We start from the raw sequence: 17,842 nt of genomic DNA, 5'->3' as shown, positions 1-17,842 counted from the left end.
TAACGTTGCAGGCTGCATAAGGTATGAGCTGATGGTGCGATTGTCTTTAAGAAGGTAGCAACGCCACAGGACTGTAGCGAATTTAGAGGACTGGTGAATGGTCCACGGACTGGGAGTCGTAAATAAATCTAACAGATTGCGCATACATTGGAGAGGAAATCCGCTACTGTCCAACTGCTTTATTATTGACAAATAGCTGGAAAAAGTATCCGCCCTGAAATAACTAGGAGTAACCATCCAGAGCGGACTTAACTGGAATGACCACATAAAACGAAGAGTGGGAAAAGAAGAAGCCACGTTGAGATTTCCAGGAAGAATATTAAGGAAATGAAATTCATCCAAAAACCTTTGTTCGGCGGATTGTTGAGTACTGTTCATCAATCTGGGACTCAACGAGGTAGGACTGAGAGAAGAGACACAAGATCCAACGAAGAGCGGCGCATTTCGTCACGGGGTCGTTTAGCCAGAGCGACAGCGTCACAGAGATGCTCAACAACCTCCAGCGGCAGACGCTACAAGAGAGACGTCATCCATTACGGTTTACTAATGAACTTCTGAGAAACTACGTAGGACAACATGTTGCTTCCTCTGACATACTCTTGCGAAATGACCGCCGCGAGAAATTAGAGCTAATATAGAGGTTCACCGAAAACCATTGTGCCTACGTGCCATCCGCGACTGCAACAGGGAAGGTGGGATCAGTTAGTGGTACCAGTAGTACCCTCCACCATAGACCATTATGTGGCTTGCGGAACATCGATGTAGGTGTAGAAGGGTGAAATAGTCTTGAGATTTCACGGTACATGGTTCTGGACACACTTGCTACTAGCCAGTATGTATCCGTTAGCTGTCCCGCCGTTCTTCAAACTGACACTGAATTTACTTAGAAGGAGGGACAGTTTATGTGATCGCTCTGAGCTTGTTGACACCAGTGCCTACCAATTGTAATTGTATATTACAGCACTGAGGATGGTCACTAAGTGACCGAAAATCGATTTTGCTGACAATAAAACAAAAAAATACGACCGATGCTGTCCCTCCTTCTAAGTATATCCATTATCTGGTCGTGGTGCACAGGAAACTCCATGGAGTCGCCAATCAATGACACTGAATTGATACATCTATCCGTGTGACGGGACAGGAGGTGAGTTATTTGCAAAGACGATTTCTTTTTTCTTTTCTGGAGGGCGGGTAGCTGCTTTCCCTCCCCGCTGGATACGTTCTCGGCCAGTTTATTTCCTTCGTCTCTTTACCTTTATATGAGTTTTCTCCTATAGAAAGATCTCATCTTTTTATACATTACCCGAAACGCAGACTGTTGCCCCATTTTGAAAACACAGAAAGAGAGAGACTGAAGACGAGGTACACTTCAGTATTGTTACAAATGATGCACTACTTGCGTAACTGATGGATTAAGACTTAAGTAACCTCCAAGTTGCACTAAAATGAGAAATACGGATCTTTTTCCTTTCCCTCTACCGTTTGAACAGTTTACGTGAAGAAGCGTTAAACGCGTGTGGAGATCCGACAACGCAATTCCTCTACTACGAATATTACTAGCTGATGGTTGGAGGCATTCTTCTGAGGTGGTGCGGGAAGTAGTAGTTGTCCTGGAATTGACAGCCGTCAGATTAGTTGACAGCCAACAGACGAGAGATCTTTTCCGCGACGAGTTGTTTAATTTCTAGTTGCGGCTCAAGACGAAAAGAGACCCTCTGAAAAAAAAAAGATGAATTGAAGAAACAGTCAAAGAACAACTTCATACCTGTCGGTCTAGACACATTATAATCCGCTAAATGTACACATGCAGAGCGTGTTTTCTGTCCCATCGCCTGATAAATATTGGTTCTGAGCACTATGAGACTTAACTTCTAAGGTCATCAATCCCCTAGAACTTAGAACTACTTAAACCTAACTAACCTAAGGACATCACACACATCCATATCCGAGGCAGGATTCAAACCTGCGACCGTAGCGGTCGCGCGGTTCCAGGCTGTAGCGCCTAGAACCGCTCGGCCACCCCGGACGGCTGATAAATATTATAACTACATTTAATTTAATTCAGGAAATATAAAGTAGTAAAGACTGAGTACTTTTACTCCTGCTGCTGCCTCTCTGAGTTTTACAGTAGACTGTCACACTGATAATTTACATATTAGATAATAATCCACATATTTAACCTTAAACATACGATGATGCCTCTAAATGCTAATGCGCACAAGTAAGTTGCAATAACATTTACTTTTTTCAAGTAATGTGCCTACATCAAAATCGCTCAGAACAATTACGTAATGGTCGCTCGAGCATCACCTCACATTTTACAGTACCGAAGTTCGACAATTGTACTAAATGGCGTAATGTCACCTAAAGATGATATATTGTTATTCATCTAACATTGCCCAAAAAGCTTTTTTCCCTTAATTCAACTCGCAAAACACTGACGAATGTGAACAATGCAGCTGACACAAGTTCAAATAATGTCATTAGTGCAAAGAGACGTTGCGGATATCGTATAGAGGTTGCGGAAAACAAGGCTGCTGTGGAAGGCAGACACACACTGTTATTGTGGAGACACTTCACGCTGGTTCACACCTTCCGGCGACGCGTCAGAGCGCCGACTTTTTCCGCCAGGTGCCGAGGGAAGAACCCGCACTCCACAACACCGTGCTGTCAAACTGCCGTGAGTCATCACATAGCTTTGAACCCGTTTCACAACAGCCTCCGGTACATCTATTGCACATTTAACGGTCGTGATCAAATTAGTGAAGGTAGATGTATAATTTAGATCGTTATAAGCTTCGCTATCGAATGTCACTGCAGCTGCTTGTCTCATAAATGTAGATCGCAGTGGACGTAACGTATTACATTTAAGTTTATACTGCTACGACAGGAATTAGCATAAAAACGTGATATGTTTTCTCAAAGATGTTAGATTCGAACAGATTCCATCTTACTCCTCAAATACATTACGAAAATCTGTTTGAACGTGCTTTCTTTTAAAACCGGAGGGATGCAGCCACCATGTGCTCACTTTCAAAAAATGGTTCAAATGGCTCTGAGCACTATGGGACTTAACATCTACGGTCATCAGTCCCCTAGAACTTAGAACTACTTAAACCTAACTAACCTAAGGACATCACACAACACCCAGTCATCACGAGGCAGAGAAAATCCCTGACCCCGCCGGGAATCGAATGCACACTTTCGCAGGCGCTGCTCTCTTACAAGAAACTACCGTTACCTTACCAATTATAAACTACTTCATTGACAGTGAACCCGTACAAAATACTGTGTAAGGTACTCGCGTTTAATAACAGTAACATGTTGCGTGGCAGAATCTCATTTAGGCAAGTGTCATGAAGACATCTTAATCTTTGCAGGTTATGACATAAAACCTAGCCACCGGCTGGGGGCCGCAGAAACTAAGTCCGAATCGTTTAATTACGGGGCCAATAGAAATGGCCACCCCTAAGAATCCTGTCCTATCTTCTACTCGAACTGGCAACACTGTAGGAAGTGGAAATCTTTTCTTTCGCTTGACTCTTCTTGTGTTACGTCTACCTGTGGTTTAAATTTTGTGCGGTGTAACTGCAGAGAGAATTCAAGCCCTGTCATTCTTTTATTTTTTGAACCGCATTTTGCTTGTGTGCTGGAAGTATCAGTCTGATGGAAGCTCAAAGATAATTTCCTTCACTTTTTTACCCACAAGCAAGAGCACAAATTCCCAAAACATTCCTGCAAAAGAGCTGGTGGCTGCCTGCTCAGATCTGGTTAATTTCTGCGTGAGAAGTACCTCTGCATGCAGCAGACGCCAGCCAACGGCCGCCCAGAGCCTGCCGGCGTTCACCCAGGTGACCGCGACGTTCACGTTCAGCGTGTTAGCGTATTGCTCCTGTTATTTACAGCGCACGTTTCTGCTCTCACATTGGCGAAAGCGAAATTATATGTTGCCGTTGTCTGACTTTCAGCAACGATTTCATAAATCGTTTGAACACGTGCTCTGACATCAGTATTGTACACACTGCTCGTGCAGCATATGAAGTAAGGAACACACACACTTAGAAAAAAAAAAAAAAACGGAAAAAAAGGGATGCACCATGAAGGACTCCAAGTCAGAATGCGGCATAAATCGCTAGTTGTGACTTACATCTCCGGGCAAACAAATGATTACAATTTCAGAAAAATTGGATAATTCATTCAAGAGAAAGATCTTCACGAACTGAGGAAGTCAATATTGCGTTGGTCCACCTCTGGCCCTCATGCAAGCAGTTATTCGGCTTGGAACTGATTCAGAGGGTTATTAGATGTCTTCCTGAGGTATACTGTGCCAAATTTTGTCCAACTGGCGCCCCAGATCGTCAAAATCTGAAGATGGAGCGAGGGTCCTGGCCATAATGGTTCACAGGTTCTCAACTGGGTAGGGATCCGGCGACTTTGCTTGCCTAGGTAGGGTCTAACAAGCATGAAGACAAGCAGTAGTACCTCTCGCCTTGGTCGGGCGGGCTTTATCTTGCTGAAATGTAAATACATGATGTCTTGCCATGAAGGGCAACAAAACGAGACGTAGAATACCGTCAATGCACCGCTATGCTGAAGGGATCCTGTGGATGGCAACCAAAGTCAAATCCTGCTACGAAAACAAGTGGCACACCAAACTATAACTCCTGGTTGTCAGGTTTTATGGCTGACGACAGACAGGTTGGTATCCCACCACTGTTCATCGGAGCTCAGTTGAGAGCGGAACGAATCACTGAAGACAATTCTACTCCAGTCAATGAGATTCCAGGCTGAAGACGTGTCTGGAAACTCTCCAGACAGCGGTGGAATACCAACGTGACTGACGCCTGTCACACTGCCTGACAGCCAGAAGTGCCAATTCTTTTCATAACAGGGCACGTTCGACTGTCATCCGCGACAGCCTTACAGCAAAGCGGTACGTCGACGATATTCTACGTGCTGTTTTGTTGCCCTTCGTGGCAAGCCACCCTGGTCTTACATTTCATTAAGATAATGCCCGCCTGCACACGGCGAGAGTTTCTACTGCTCGTCTTCGTAAATGCCAAACACTACCTTGGCCAGCAGGTCGCCGGATCTCTTCCCAGTCGAGAACGTTCGGAGCATTACGGCCAGGCCCTCCAACGAACTCAGGATTTTGGCTATCTAATGCTGTAGTCAGAGTTTGGCACGATGTCCTTCAGGTGGACATGCAAAAACTCTGTAAATCAGTGCCACAGCTTGCATAATGGCCGGAGGTGGACCAACGCAATATTGACTTCCTCAGTTCGGAAGATCTTTCTCTTGAATAAATCATAAAATTTTTCTACCATTCTAATCATTTGTGTGTCTGCACATGTAAATCGCATCTACCGATTTCCGTCCCATCTGGATAATTGGTTCGTGGTGCGTCGTTTATTCTTTTGGTATGCAATCTACCATTCCTGGCAAAATTTAACTGAAAGGTTCGTGCGTAAGATTATGCCATTTTTGTTTGGTTGCTGCAAGTGATATTCTAGTACTATTGTTGCCATGATGTACTGAATGCGGCATGTTTGAAGATTACGATGAGTTTACTTTGGGTTTAATAGAGGGATGAAGGCAGCAGAGAGAGCTCGGAACATCTGTGTCGTGTATGGGTCGAGTACATCGAATAGCTGACATCAGGAAATGGTTTTCCAGTTTCAAGTAGTATCGTTTTGACTCGAATTATTCACCACATTTATGGAGACAACGGTATTTAGTGAAGAACTTCTTTACAGTTACTACTATGGTCCATGTCAGTGTGACCAGTAACTGGCAGTTGTGACGACTGCAAGCATTTAACTTTTGTGCGGAGCTTTCATTCAGCGAGAACGGTTCGAAAGTTGTATTACTACGTGCTCTGATACAGAGCAACAAAATGGAATGAATAGCTATGCGTAAATTTTTTGCATGAACGTCGTAAGTCGCTTAAAGAGCATTTCAATGACGAGATGTGGTGCCTTTACGTCAACCATGTAAAAATATATTATTGGGTGAGCTCTAATACAAAACATACCCTGAAGCAGACGGTAACGTTTGAACACTAGAGACAATATTTTTCATCTGGTGGCATAGAGGAAACCGTTGTCTGTTACGAACAGCTACCCAGATGCGTGGCCATCATCTTCGACTTTTGTTGCCAGCAACTGAGACGCCTTTCTCTAAGAGAAATGGCCAAGAAAATGGCATTAAATGCTGCATCGCCTGTTTGACAAAAATAGCTATCCAACAGCTTGGTTAGGTCATTCCTAAACGAATCAGCGTCTGTATCCACGCCATAGAAAGTGCAACGTCATAATGGTAAGTGGAGTCATATTGTCAGATTCTTAGCAAATGTGAGTAGATTTTGCTATCACTGAAATAACATTACATACCATTTTAACCCGTGAAGTTTCATTTCGCTTCTTTCTCCCCTTCTGGCTGCTTCACCTTTTTTTCCCCAGGCTCTGCGTTACATGGAACTTAAGAACTTAGCGTCGTGAAAGTACATAGCTCCAGACTGGCCACACGTGAGAAGAGGAAGTGCTTAAATAGTGGAGGGGTGTATGACATGGACCTTCTTGGTGCTGAATCCACTGGACTGTGCCATTAAAAGTCCGGCATATATACTCATATGTTCTTGTTCTTGCTTATCCTTCATTTGGCCACCCCTTTATTAAAGTGTTTCGTGACATCTCCATGGCCTAGGGCTTCCGATTTCCGCGATTAAGTGTTGCTGTGGCAGCCGAATGTAATACGGACTAGAGAAGTTGCTACGACGAACTAAAACTATCCTTCACAGTGCCATCACGTTTAAATGGAGGATAACATAAGAACTAGGAAAATAATCGACCTGCTCGTACAGCGTAACATGTAACGAGAAAGGGAAGCCAGCCAAAGACCCCGATCAACTTGGCTCTGCTTGAGTTTGATTCTTGGGCGGTTTCCCAAGCTCATTTAGGAGAAGGCTAGGCTGATCCCTAAACTGCCTCAGAGATGTGGATACTCAATGATTTCAAACATGACAACACAAAGACCAAAGTTTACAGAACTAACTGGCAAATGTTGCACACGAATTCCCTCCCGTAGGATACATTGAAGACTGTGGCGTTAGGAAGGGCATCCACCCATGAAGCTAGACAGTAAAATAAAATTTGCCGAGTCGTGAAAAAGTGGACCCTATACTAGAGGGGATGAACACTAGGAAATAGACAGAAAGTAATGACTGTATTTGCATCATTTCAGTATAAGTAATGTGAAAAAGATCACTGAGATAAACTGGAAGGTAAGCATGAGGATCAGTTATATTGATACTGTCACCTCGATTAGTAAAATTTAAGAAAATTGTCACCCAATCTCCATTACTGATTACAAAAAAAAGTAACAAAAACAGCACGTTGTACAATGAAGAAATAGCCACGCTACGTTCAGACGATAATTAACAGAGCGTATGACACTTTCTTCTGATGAGATCTGCAAGACTGACAGAGAAAAATAAATTGTAGAGGTTCTGAGACTCTGTCAAATATGTTGATATTTACCACTCTGGACTCTCAGTAACGCTCGCAAGACAATGTATTCCAGAAATGAGACTGTAAACGTCATGCTTTTCATCATAGTAGGTTTATTTAAAAACCAATAAAACAGAAAACTTGCATTTTTAACTCAAAGAAAACATGAGTATTTCAGAACATGAAAAGAGGTAGAAATCCCTCAGTATTCGGTGACTAGTTCAGTGCTGGAAGACAATTTTGAATAACTCTGACATTTAACAATTAATGCTTAAAATGTGAATGTAACTTAAGTTTTACAGTGTGGTGCAAAATGTAACCGCCATTAAGACTATGTAAGGTACTCGGACTCGTACTCGAAACCTTCCCTTTCGTTTCCAAAGATTGCTCGTTCAGCAACGTAATTATGAGAGTTTCTGTGACTTTGGAGCTGATGTTGTGGTCTTCAATCAAAAGACTGGTTTGACGCAGCACTCCATCCTGTGCGAACCTCTTCATCTCCGAGTAACTACTGCAACCTACATAATTCTGAATATGCTTACTGTATTCATCTCTTGGTCTCCCTCAACGATTTTTACCCCCAATGGTTCCCTGCAGTACTAAAATGGTGACTCCCTGATGCCTCAGAATGTGTCCTACCAAACGATCCCTTCTCCTAGTCAGGTTGTACCACAAATTTCTCTTTTCCCCAATTCTTTGGAGTTACGAGAAGAATTCATTGTACCCAATGTGGACGAGGAACTGCGACTATGATTTAACTTGTCTGTTTGCTTTCTAATGGCCTAAGAGAAGAACTTAATAACCTAGCATATGAACTTAATAAGATGCACCCAAAGATCAGATCCACAGTTTAACATCAGACTACAGAAGGAATGAATTTCCTTGACATGACTGTTTCCAGTCACAATAACAAGCATGTTTTTCCAATTATATAGAAAACCCACTACCAATGATGTTGCCGTTAGCAACACCTCAGCCGGCCACAGTGGCCGAGCGGTTCTAGGCGCTTCAGTCTGGAACCGCGCGACCGCTACGGTCGCAGGTTCGAATCCTGCCTCGGGCATTGACATGTGTGATGTCTTTAGGTTAGTTAGGTTTAAGTAGTTCTAATTTCTAGGAGACTGATGACCTCAGATGTTAAGTCCCATTTAAACCATTTGAACAACACCTCATAACATCTGACCCAACATAAAATTGCTTTCCTAATCTCACCTGTGAGCAGTATGTTCTATATCTCCATCTTGAAGCAAATGTATATAACGACATGAATATAATTAAATATATAGTTCAAGATAATGGATGCAATACTTTCCTCACAAACAGCCTAGTTGAACAAATCGAAAGTAAACTGAACCAACCACGATTTCCATTGCATGCTGGAAAATAGGTGGAGAAATCTCAAAACTAGCCAATGTACCATTCCTCGGTAGAGTATCATACAAACCTGCAAAACTTTTCAGACTACATAATATAAAAATACCCTTCCATACAGACAATTAAAGACAACATAAAATTATTCACAATTGTGTATCCACTAGACTGTGGCATTCAAAGTCCGGCATACATAGACCCACACGGTCTTATTCTTGTTTCTACATAGGACAAACAGAAACAGGGATAATCTTGCAATCCTCTACGCTTTACTGTTTTATTCATGGAACAACTATTTCATTCTGTTTGTTCCACTGTAGCTGTTTTGCTCTTTATTATATTATGTTGCCATGGCTGCACGAAAAAAAAATATCCGTCGTATATGTTAGTACCTCATTCAATATTTGATTTCGTAGTAAATATTTAATAACAGTAAATGAATAAATGTGTCATGGATAACACGAGGCAGTGTCGATCCTTCCTTTTCATAAACATTTGGGTAACTTATGCCTCATTTTTCGTCATTTTCGTTAGCGCTGCGTTTCCAGCGTCTAGCTGCACACGGTTCAGAGAAAACGTTCCTGTGTGACATCCATAGCGTGATGCGCCCCTAATGGCTCGAAACCCAGTTATGGCACAATAAATTATATAAAAATTATAAAGCGACTGGTTGAATGTGATCTACATGAACCGCCAAGCAGGAGAAAGATACTGGCGAAATACACTAAAAGAGACAAAGAAACTGGTACACCTGCCTAGTATCGTGTAGGGCACCCGCGAGCACGCAGAAGTGCCTCTACACACGTGACATGGACTCGACTGATGTCTGAAGCAGTGCTGGAGGTAATTGACACCATGAAACCTGCAGGGCTGTCCATAAATCCGTAAAGCGTACGAGGAGGTGGGGATCTCTTCTGACCAGCACCTTGCAAGGCATCAGTTTTCTGGCCAGCGGAAGTGTTTAAACGCAGAAGAGTGTTCCTGAAGTCACTCTGTAGCAGTTCTGGACGTGTGGGGTGTCGCATTGTCCTGTTGGAATTACCCAATCCGTCGGGATGCACAAAGGACATGAATAGATTCAGGTGATCAGACAGGATGCTTACGTACGTGTCACCTGCCAGAGTGGTACCTAGACGTATCAGGGGTCCCATATCACTAGCAAGTGCACACACCTCACACTATTACAGAGCCTCCACCAACTTGAACAGTCCTCTGCTAACATGGAGGGTCCATGGGTTCCTGAGGTTGTCTCCATACCCGTACACGTCCATCCGCTCGATACAATTTGAAACGAGACTCGTCTGACCGGACAACATGTTTCCAGTCGTCAACAGTCCTTCAGCTCTGAAAGCCCATATCAATGACGTTTAGTTGAATGGTTCGCAAACTGACATTTGTTGGTGGGCGAGCACTGAAATCCGCAGCAATTTGCGTAAGGGCTGCACTTTTGTCACTTTGAACGATTCTCTTCAGTAGCTGTTGGTCCCTTTCTTGTAGGATCCTTTTCCGGCCGTAGCGATGTCGAAGATTTGATGTTTTATCGGGGTTCCTTATATTCACGACACACTCGTGAAATGGTCGTACTGGAAAATCCCCATTTCATCTCTACCTCGGAGATGCTGTGTCCCACCGCTCTTGCGCCAACTGTAACACCACGTTCAAACTCACTCAAATCTTGACACCCAGCCACTATAGCAGCAGTAACCGATTTAATAACTGCGCCAGATACTTGTTATCTTATATAGGCATTGCCGACAGCAGCGCCGAATTCTGATGATTACGTATCTCTGTATTTGAATACACTTGCCTATATTAGTTTCTTTGGCGGTTCAGTGTAGAAGCTGTGAGGACTGGTTGTGAATCGCGCTTGGACAGCGCAGTCGGTAGAGCATTTCCCACGAAGGGTATGGTTGCATGATCGAATCCTGAACTACCCACAGCTTTACTCATTCAAGAGTTCTTTAGAACATCGCACACCCCGCTACACAGTGAAAGATTCATGGTAAAAAGAAGATATCTGCGAACGGGACAATGTGAAGTGTGTTCCGCAGCTGGCTGAGATGATGAGGCACGGTTTACAGCATCTGCTGCGCGTTACCGGTCTCCATCAGTAAACCGAAGGCCAACTGCGAAGATGTGCCGTGTCGTGAGTACCATCGCTGCTGCTGCTGTAGTCCAGCCAACAGTCTACTGCTACCATAACCTATAAAAGTACAAACTCCTTATGTTGCGCCGGTGTTGTTGCCTGTTATTAATAATTGTGTTTTCGTAATTTCTTGAATCGAGCGAAATATTTTTATGTGCTTCAAGAATGGTTCAAATGGCTCTGAGCACTATGGGACTCCACTTCAGAGGTCATCAGTCCCCTAGAACTTCGAACTACTTAAACCTAACTAACCTAAGGACATCACACACATGCATGCCCGAGGCAGGATTCGAACTTGCGACAGTAGCGGTCGCGCGGTTCCAGACTGTAGCGCCTAGAACCGCTCGGCCACCCCGGCCGGGTTTATGTGCTTTATTTACATTTTTAATATCAAGGAAGGCCGTACCAAAGTTTTTAGCTGAAAGGTAACTACACATTTATCTGTGAAAAAATAAATGATTGTTTTGTGTATCACTATTTAGTGAGTGGAAAAGTGTCTACGAAATTATTTGACAGAATCTATATCAAAATGACGTTACAGGGAAAAACTCTATGGAGCTTATTCCAGATTTATTACTGGCAATTACTGTCGCAATGCACATGACGTAAAACGACCGGATACACACATGGCCTCCTGATCACAGGGACGTTTAATGCTTAATCAATACACATAATGGGCAGTCGAATGAAAACGAAACAGATGGAAAAAAGTAAGTAAACTGTTTTTTATGCCGAAAAAGTAATGGCCATGTCTGTTAATGTATTTACCCGCGAAGACGCTTTCACGGAAAAATGTTTGCGGTTGCCTACGGAACCATGATTGTACCCAGCCGTGCATCTCTTCGTCCGAAGCAAATTGACGGCCACGACTGTCCTCCTTCAGGGTTCCAAAACTATGGAAATCGCACGTGGAGGAAGCATGAGGATTTCCCAGCGAAACTTCTGCTGCGTAGTCGAAACAACCTCGGGGTGTATTGGCCCACCGTTGGTGCAAATTCCCATCTGGCCATCCAGGTTTAGAAATCACCTGCCACCCTCATACCACTTTAACCTTAAGGCAAAGGGCGGGATTGTTCCTGTGAAATGTAGGCTGCCGATTTTCTCCAGTCCCACTCCTCTTCCGTCTGCTATGACCTAATCGTTCACGGGACGTTAAACCTTATTCCTCATTCTCCCTTACACTTAAGGGAGTGACCTTGTTTTTAGAAACAACAGGGAAAACAAAACTTGGAGATCAGCCATCAGCAGTAAACAATGCAAAGCTATCTAATGACACATTTTATGGTTGTAACAGCGGTTTCGACTTGCGTAAAAACGCTACTCCAGGCACTTAAATGTATTGCCGGAAAGGGTGAAATGCTATGAAGAGGAGGCTACGGTTACCACAGGCAGTTTAATAAAATTAGCTGGTAGGAGTGGGAACAAAGCCGTTACTAGTGTTTAAATTGCAGCAAATAAGTGATACTGGAGGGACAATGTGTGGAAATACTGACACTGAGGCAGGTGTGGAGGTAGTGTTGGGATGCAGCGAGGTGGGGACCTTAGGAGAGGCCGTATGATTACGGAGGAAGCGGTTGACGGTAAGTTGAGGTGCGGGGCCAGTGGCACGGCGCGGCCCGTCTCGCTATTTGCGTGCTGCCCTGTGCCCACCTCTGGGCGGCTACTGGCCTCGGAAGTTGGCGGCGCCGCGACGCTCAAAATAAAGGAGAGGTGCGAGCGACGAACCGCCACCTGCCTTGACGCTAATTGTGTGCCCGGGTAGACGGTCATCTTCCAGCTAATGACAGCTTATGTACGCATTTGTCCTCCACCCACCATCTAATGGGTCCTCTTCAGGTCACACTGCGGAACGCTGTGGCAACAGCCTGTTGTGTCTGATAGAAAAGTGTTTGGTTTCTACTTTTCTATGTTTCATTCCCAGCCCAAGTACGTAGAGCTTTCCATTGTATAATTTATTTATTTGTTCATTTACTTTCAGCCAAAGCCCAGCGAGACGGGATGGGTGAATAGGTTTTTAACCTGGAATGCTTGGAAGGGGATTGCAAATTTCGGCAGTCGCTTAATAAATAAGGGTCGCCTTTCTAAGTTCTTGATCGCAACCAAGGGGTTACAACTACTGTCAATTTGTTCTCAGAATAATACTGTCCCAGAGAAATATAGGTAGTGCGTGTGTGTGTGTGTGTGTGTGTGTGTGTGTGTGAGTGAGTGTGTGTGTGTATGTGTATGCGTGACTTGCACAACGGTAGCTGTTGCGTGCCTGTACTTCATACACTATGCGGAAGACAATAGTGAGAGAAATAGTGTATTTACATTCAGAATAAAAGGTTATAGTTGTTTCAGGCAGTGACACACAGCTCGACTTCCCTTTTTTAACAGCAAGACGCTTTCTTGTGAGTGGCCGTATACATTTTCTTTCAATGTCAAAGTGAAAAATGACGTCAGTGTCCGTTTGTCGCTATATCTTTTTTTTGGAAAATCTCATCTAGTGAAACGCGAAGCGACTGGAGAGAGAATAATGATTTACTTCCAATAGATATGATAAAATCAAGCGAGCATTTTCGAAATGTCCCAATTACCGATGTTGTTGCGCTAGAACCTAAGACTACAGTTTAAATTTTCCGGAATATTCTGTTTTATACGACAATATTCTGAGCAACATATTCCATTACGCGGCCACGTACTTTCATACACTCCATATCAGGCGGGCGTTTATTAAAGCTATTTTTTCGTTGGATACGCCATCTTGTCTAATCATCTTCGTGTTCGCTTCCCATCATTTTCCACGCAAACAGCTATCACCTGCAACACAACACGAAATGCGCATACGCCGTGAGTGCACTTGTATCCCCCCCCCCCCCCCCCACTCAAGAGAAGAAATAAATTGCCTATTAAGCCGATTTACATCTTACGATGGGCCCGCAGGATACTGGAGACGTGCTCGGGTAGCGGAAGTGATTAAGGCAACCGTTCTCAACAAGCGGGAAATACGGGTTCGAGTCCAGGTCCAACTGAATTTTTTAATGCCGTCATTCCATTATACAGCTGAAGGTTGTCCGTATTCGCAGCTGCGATTACATTTAATGTAAATAGAAATATAACTACATAAAATTAAAAAATCATGGATCTCTCCCACATATCTTAGTATCGGTACTGCACTGAAAATATCTGCGCAGCTGTGCAAATATTGACTGTTCTCGCTCTTTGGCATAGCGTAGGAGGAGGGAGGGGGAGGGGGGGAGGGAGGGGCGTGGCAGCGGGCTGCCCAGAAGTGGGGTGCGGCAGGCAGCGGTCGGGCTATAATTTCAAATTTATTTATATAAAAAAAACTGTGTTGTATCGCTGCCAGAGTGTTACTACGTTTAGCGGCTGTACTTCGAAGAGCTGAGCGGTCTAAGGCGCTACAGTCATGGACTGTGCGGCTGGTCCCGGCGGAGGTTCGAGTCCTCCCTCGGGCATGGGTGTGTGTGTTTGTCCTTAGGATAATTTAGGATAAGTAGTGTGTAAGCTTAGGGACTGATGACCTTAGCAGTTAAGTCCCATAAGATTCCACACACATCTGAACATTTTTGTACTTCGAAGAATGCGATGGTAAGGCTTAAAGTCTCTCTTTATTTCTTAACTTTGGTAGCACAGTGGGGTCTCAGTTCCATTTGCCCTTCATTCCATTAATTTAATATGGAGCCTCCATTATTGCACGAGGAACCTTTCTCTTGCGCCAGATTTGTGGTTCTATTACGGCGGCGCCTTCGATCTGTCTAGTATCAGGCCTCATTACGTCGATTTTGTTTAGTAAGTTCTGGGTCTCCGTTCTGATTATTTGGTCCATCATTTGAATGTTCTACTCGTTGTGGATGATTTATATTTTTGTCCACCTTCGGACTTTGAGTATTGCGCGGACACGTCTGTTGTGGGTTAGTTGTAGGTTCTTGAAGTTGGATCTACTGGCTGTGTCCCAATTGGAACAGCCATACATCATTAATATAATAATCGTTTGATATATCCTGAATTTTCGTTGATAAGGATATCAGTGCTACTAGGCACAGGATTCAACCCATGAACTGTTTTCATTAGCTTTTCTTGTTTTGCTGTTATATGCTGCATGTACGTGGGCTTTTGTCGAGTACGACACCAAGATACCTAGTTTGCTGACTCTAGTCTATTTTTTCTCCATTGATTACTACTTTCCTGTCTGGTAGTGGTGAGGAGGACAGCTTTTGTTTTCAAGGGGTTAATCTTAATCATTTTACCAGCTGCCCGGAGTTGAAAAATGTTTAATTGATGTTGAAGTCTTATTGTGGCTGTGTTAGATTGTCTGCTACTAGACGTGAGCACTGTGTCATCTGCAAACTGCGCTAAGAGTATGTTCTGTAGTTTTGGGAGGTCATTCACATATATGGTGAACAGTGTGGGCGAAAGTACCTTCGGATTCTGTCTTGTTAGCCGATCTTGTTCATCGATCTGTACTTAGAACCTTCCCTCCGTCAAAAGCTTTCTACGATTTTTATATAGCACTGCCGTAGATCTGTATTGTCTTTCAGTTTTGTGAGTAGTTTCTATCTCTATACTTTCTCGAACACTTTTTTCCGTATCGAGGAATTAAAAAAAATGGTTCAAATGGCTCTGAGTACTATGGGACTTAACATCTGAGGTTATCAGATGCGACCGTAGCAGCAGCGCGTTTCCGGACTGAAGCGTCTAGAACCGCTCGGCTATCACGGTCGGCAGTGCTTAAGTACTTTTCTCCTTGCTACTGGCACTTTTCTACTTGGTGTCGCTTTCTGGCGCAACTGCTCGTTACCATTTCTTTCATCCTAACGCTACTATATATTTGTAAGTCATGGTGAGCCCTTGTGAGTGGTAGAATTCTCCAGAACCTAAGACAGCCTGGTGTAACTGATTGCAACCCGTTAGATAGTGGTAAGCCGACGAAGTGGAGCCTGCCTGTCCACACGCAGAGTAGCTGGACCTAATGAACATGGAAGTTCCTACTGAGGCCCTATTGACGAGAGACTATTATGAACTTTATATATCTAAAAGTACTCCCCAAACTTAAATTACAACAGCATAATTTATTTTTACACGAAGGTTCAAATGTATTGAATATATGTGTTTTCTTTGTTGAAACTGTCTTAAATATGACGTTTTTCTTAGTTGTACGTACAAATCACGCAAATATGTGATATAAACAACTCTCTGAAAACGACTTTTTCAAAATAACGGAAAGCGTAGAAGACACGCAAAAAATTATGTCCCTATCTCCTTTTGATAAGCGTTAACCAAATACTGGTACCCTTTGTGAAAGGTGTCTATTATTTTCTGCTTAGTTCCGAAAATCGAGGGGGGGGGGAGGGGGGCGGCAAATTTAGAGCCCGTACCGGGTGGCGGAAATCCACTCTACGTCACTGTTCTCGCTATGTCTTGTTGGAAAAAACACATATCATTCACACACGACAGCTGCTGTAGACAACAGTAACGCCCACTTTTATTCTTCGCCCTCCAGCTTGCATATTGTATTGCTTGGTTCTGTATCGTATTTGTCTTTTCTGGTGGTTTTAGTTATGCGATGACAGTGATACACAGCAGTATGGTTAGGTTTAGCTGAACAAAGAGGTGGCCGATATGCACGTCGTGTGTGGGTTAACTCAATGCAATGGAAAAGCACCACAGCGACCCTTTTTCTGGAGCTGCTCCCAAAGCGATGGGAAACACATCCCAGTGCATTTGCATCTGTACATAAGTGTCTGTAAGAAACTGCATTGTTCCATATCGTAATAACAACATATTGCAAACATTATCACTGTGCTGAAAGAATTTCAGTGAAACGTAGTTAATTGGGGTAACAAACCGAACAAATCATAATTGCAACATCACTCTGTAACGAGCCACCGGAGACTGCGGATCCCATACCCCAAAACACTCAAAAAACATCCCTCAAGGATCTCTGACATTTTCCTGTGGATTTCAGATTCACCCTGCTCACTTACCGATTCGTAACCTGCTGTCGAAAGTTGAAGCTGAAGGAAGAGAAAACTAGCAGCAGCTTTGATAGCATTTAACAATGTAATTTTCACTTTCCTTCAGTATTTTGTCAAGCTGAGATTAGAATAAAATCTGGAGTCATAAAATAACGTCCTCTTGATGATGAAGCTCACTCTTGTACAAATAAATTTGTTTTTGGGTAGGTTCTGCCTTGGGCAATGGTTTTGTGTGTATTAAGTTCGTGTTATAAGGTAGTGGATAAGAGAGCTTTTGTATTTATAACACTTCATCCGGGTAAACTGTAGCAGCCTTGAACCGGATTTTGCTAGAAGACAAATACATGTTCTACTAAATGGACATTTACAAGTTACAGTAATGCTGTAAACTGTTCGTGAATATAAGTACAGGAAATGAAAGGCTTCTAGACCTTACAGTAGCCTGCCTGATGAGCCGCCTTCGGTATATTTCTGATGGCAAAGATACATCTTTTTTTTGTCTTCTCGAATCTTCGATAGCACACATCACGCTACTTTGTTATTGACGTGTTTGGGTTGTGTCCTCACTGTGCTGCTGACAATTGAGATCTCAAGCACTTAGCCACAAGTACTGTAGTCGGCCAAATCGCTGAGCTGCCAAGTCTTCGACTGCACGCCACAGAGTCGTTGGCACCTTCAGGTGACGCTTGTGCACCGTCAGCGACTTCCGCATCTTTTCCCTGGCACACCCAGCCCCAGGAATAGCGATGCCGTGGCATTACGCCCATTCTCGTGGCATGGGGAACAGCGTCGGAATGCTACAAGCAGCAGGACAGCGAGAAAGCTCTCTGGACCACACGCTA

The sequence above is a fragment of the Schistocerca piceifrons genome, chromosome 1 (genome assembly GCF_021461385.2).
Source record: "Schistocerca piceifrons isolate TAMUIC-IGC-003096 chromosome 1, iqSchPice1.1, whole genome shotgun sequence".
Taxonomy (NCBI): domain Eukaryota; kingdom Metazoa; phylum Arthropoda; class Insecta; order Orthoptera; family Acrididae; genus Schistocerca; species Schistocerca piceifrons.
This window is presented reverse-complemented; position numbering follows the sequence as displayed.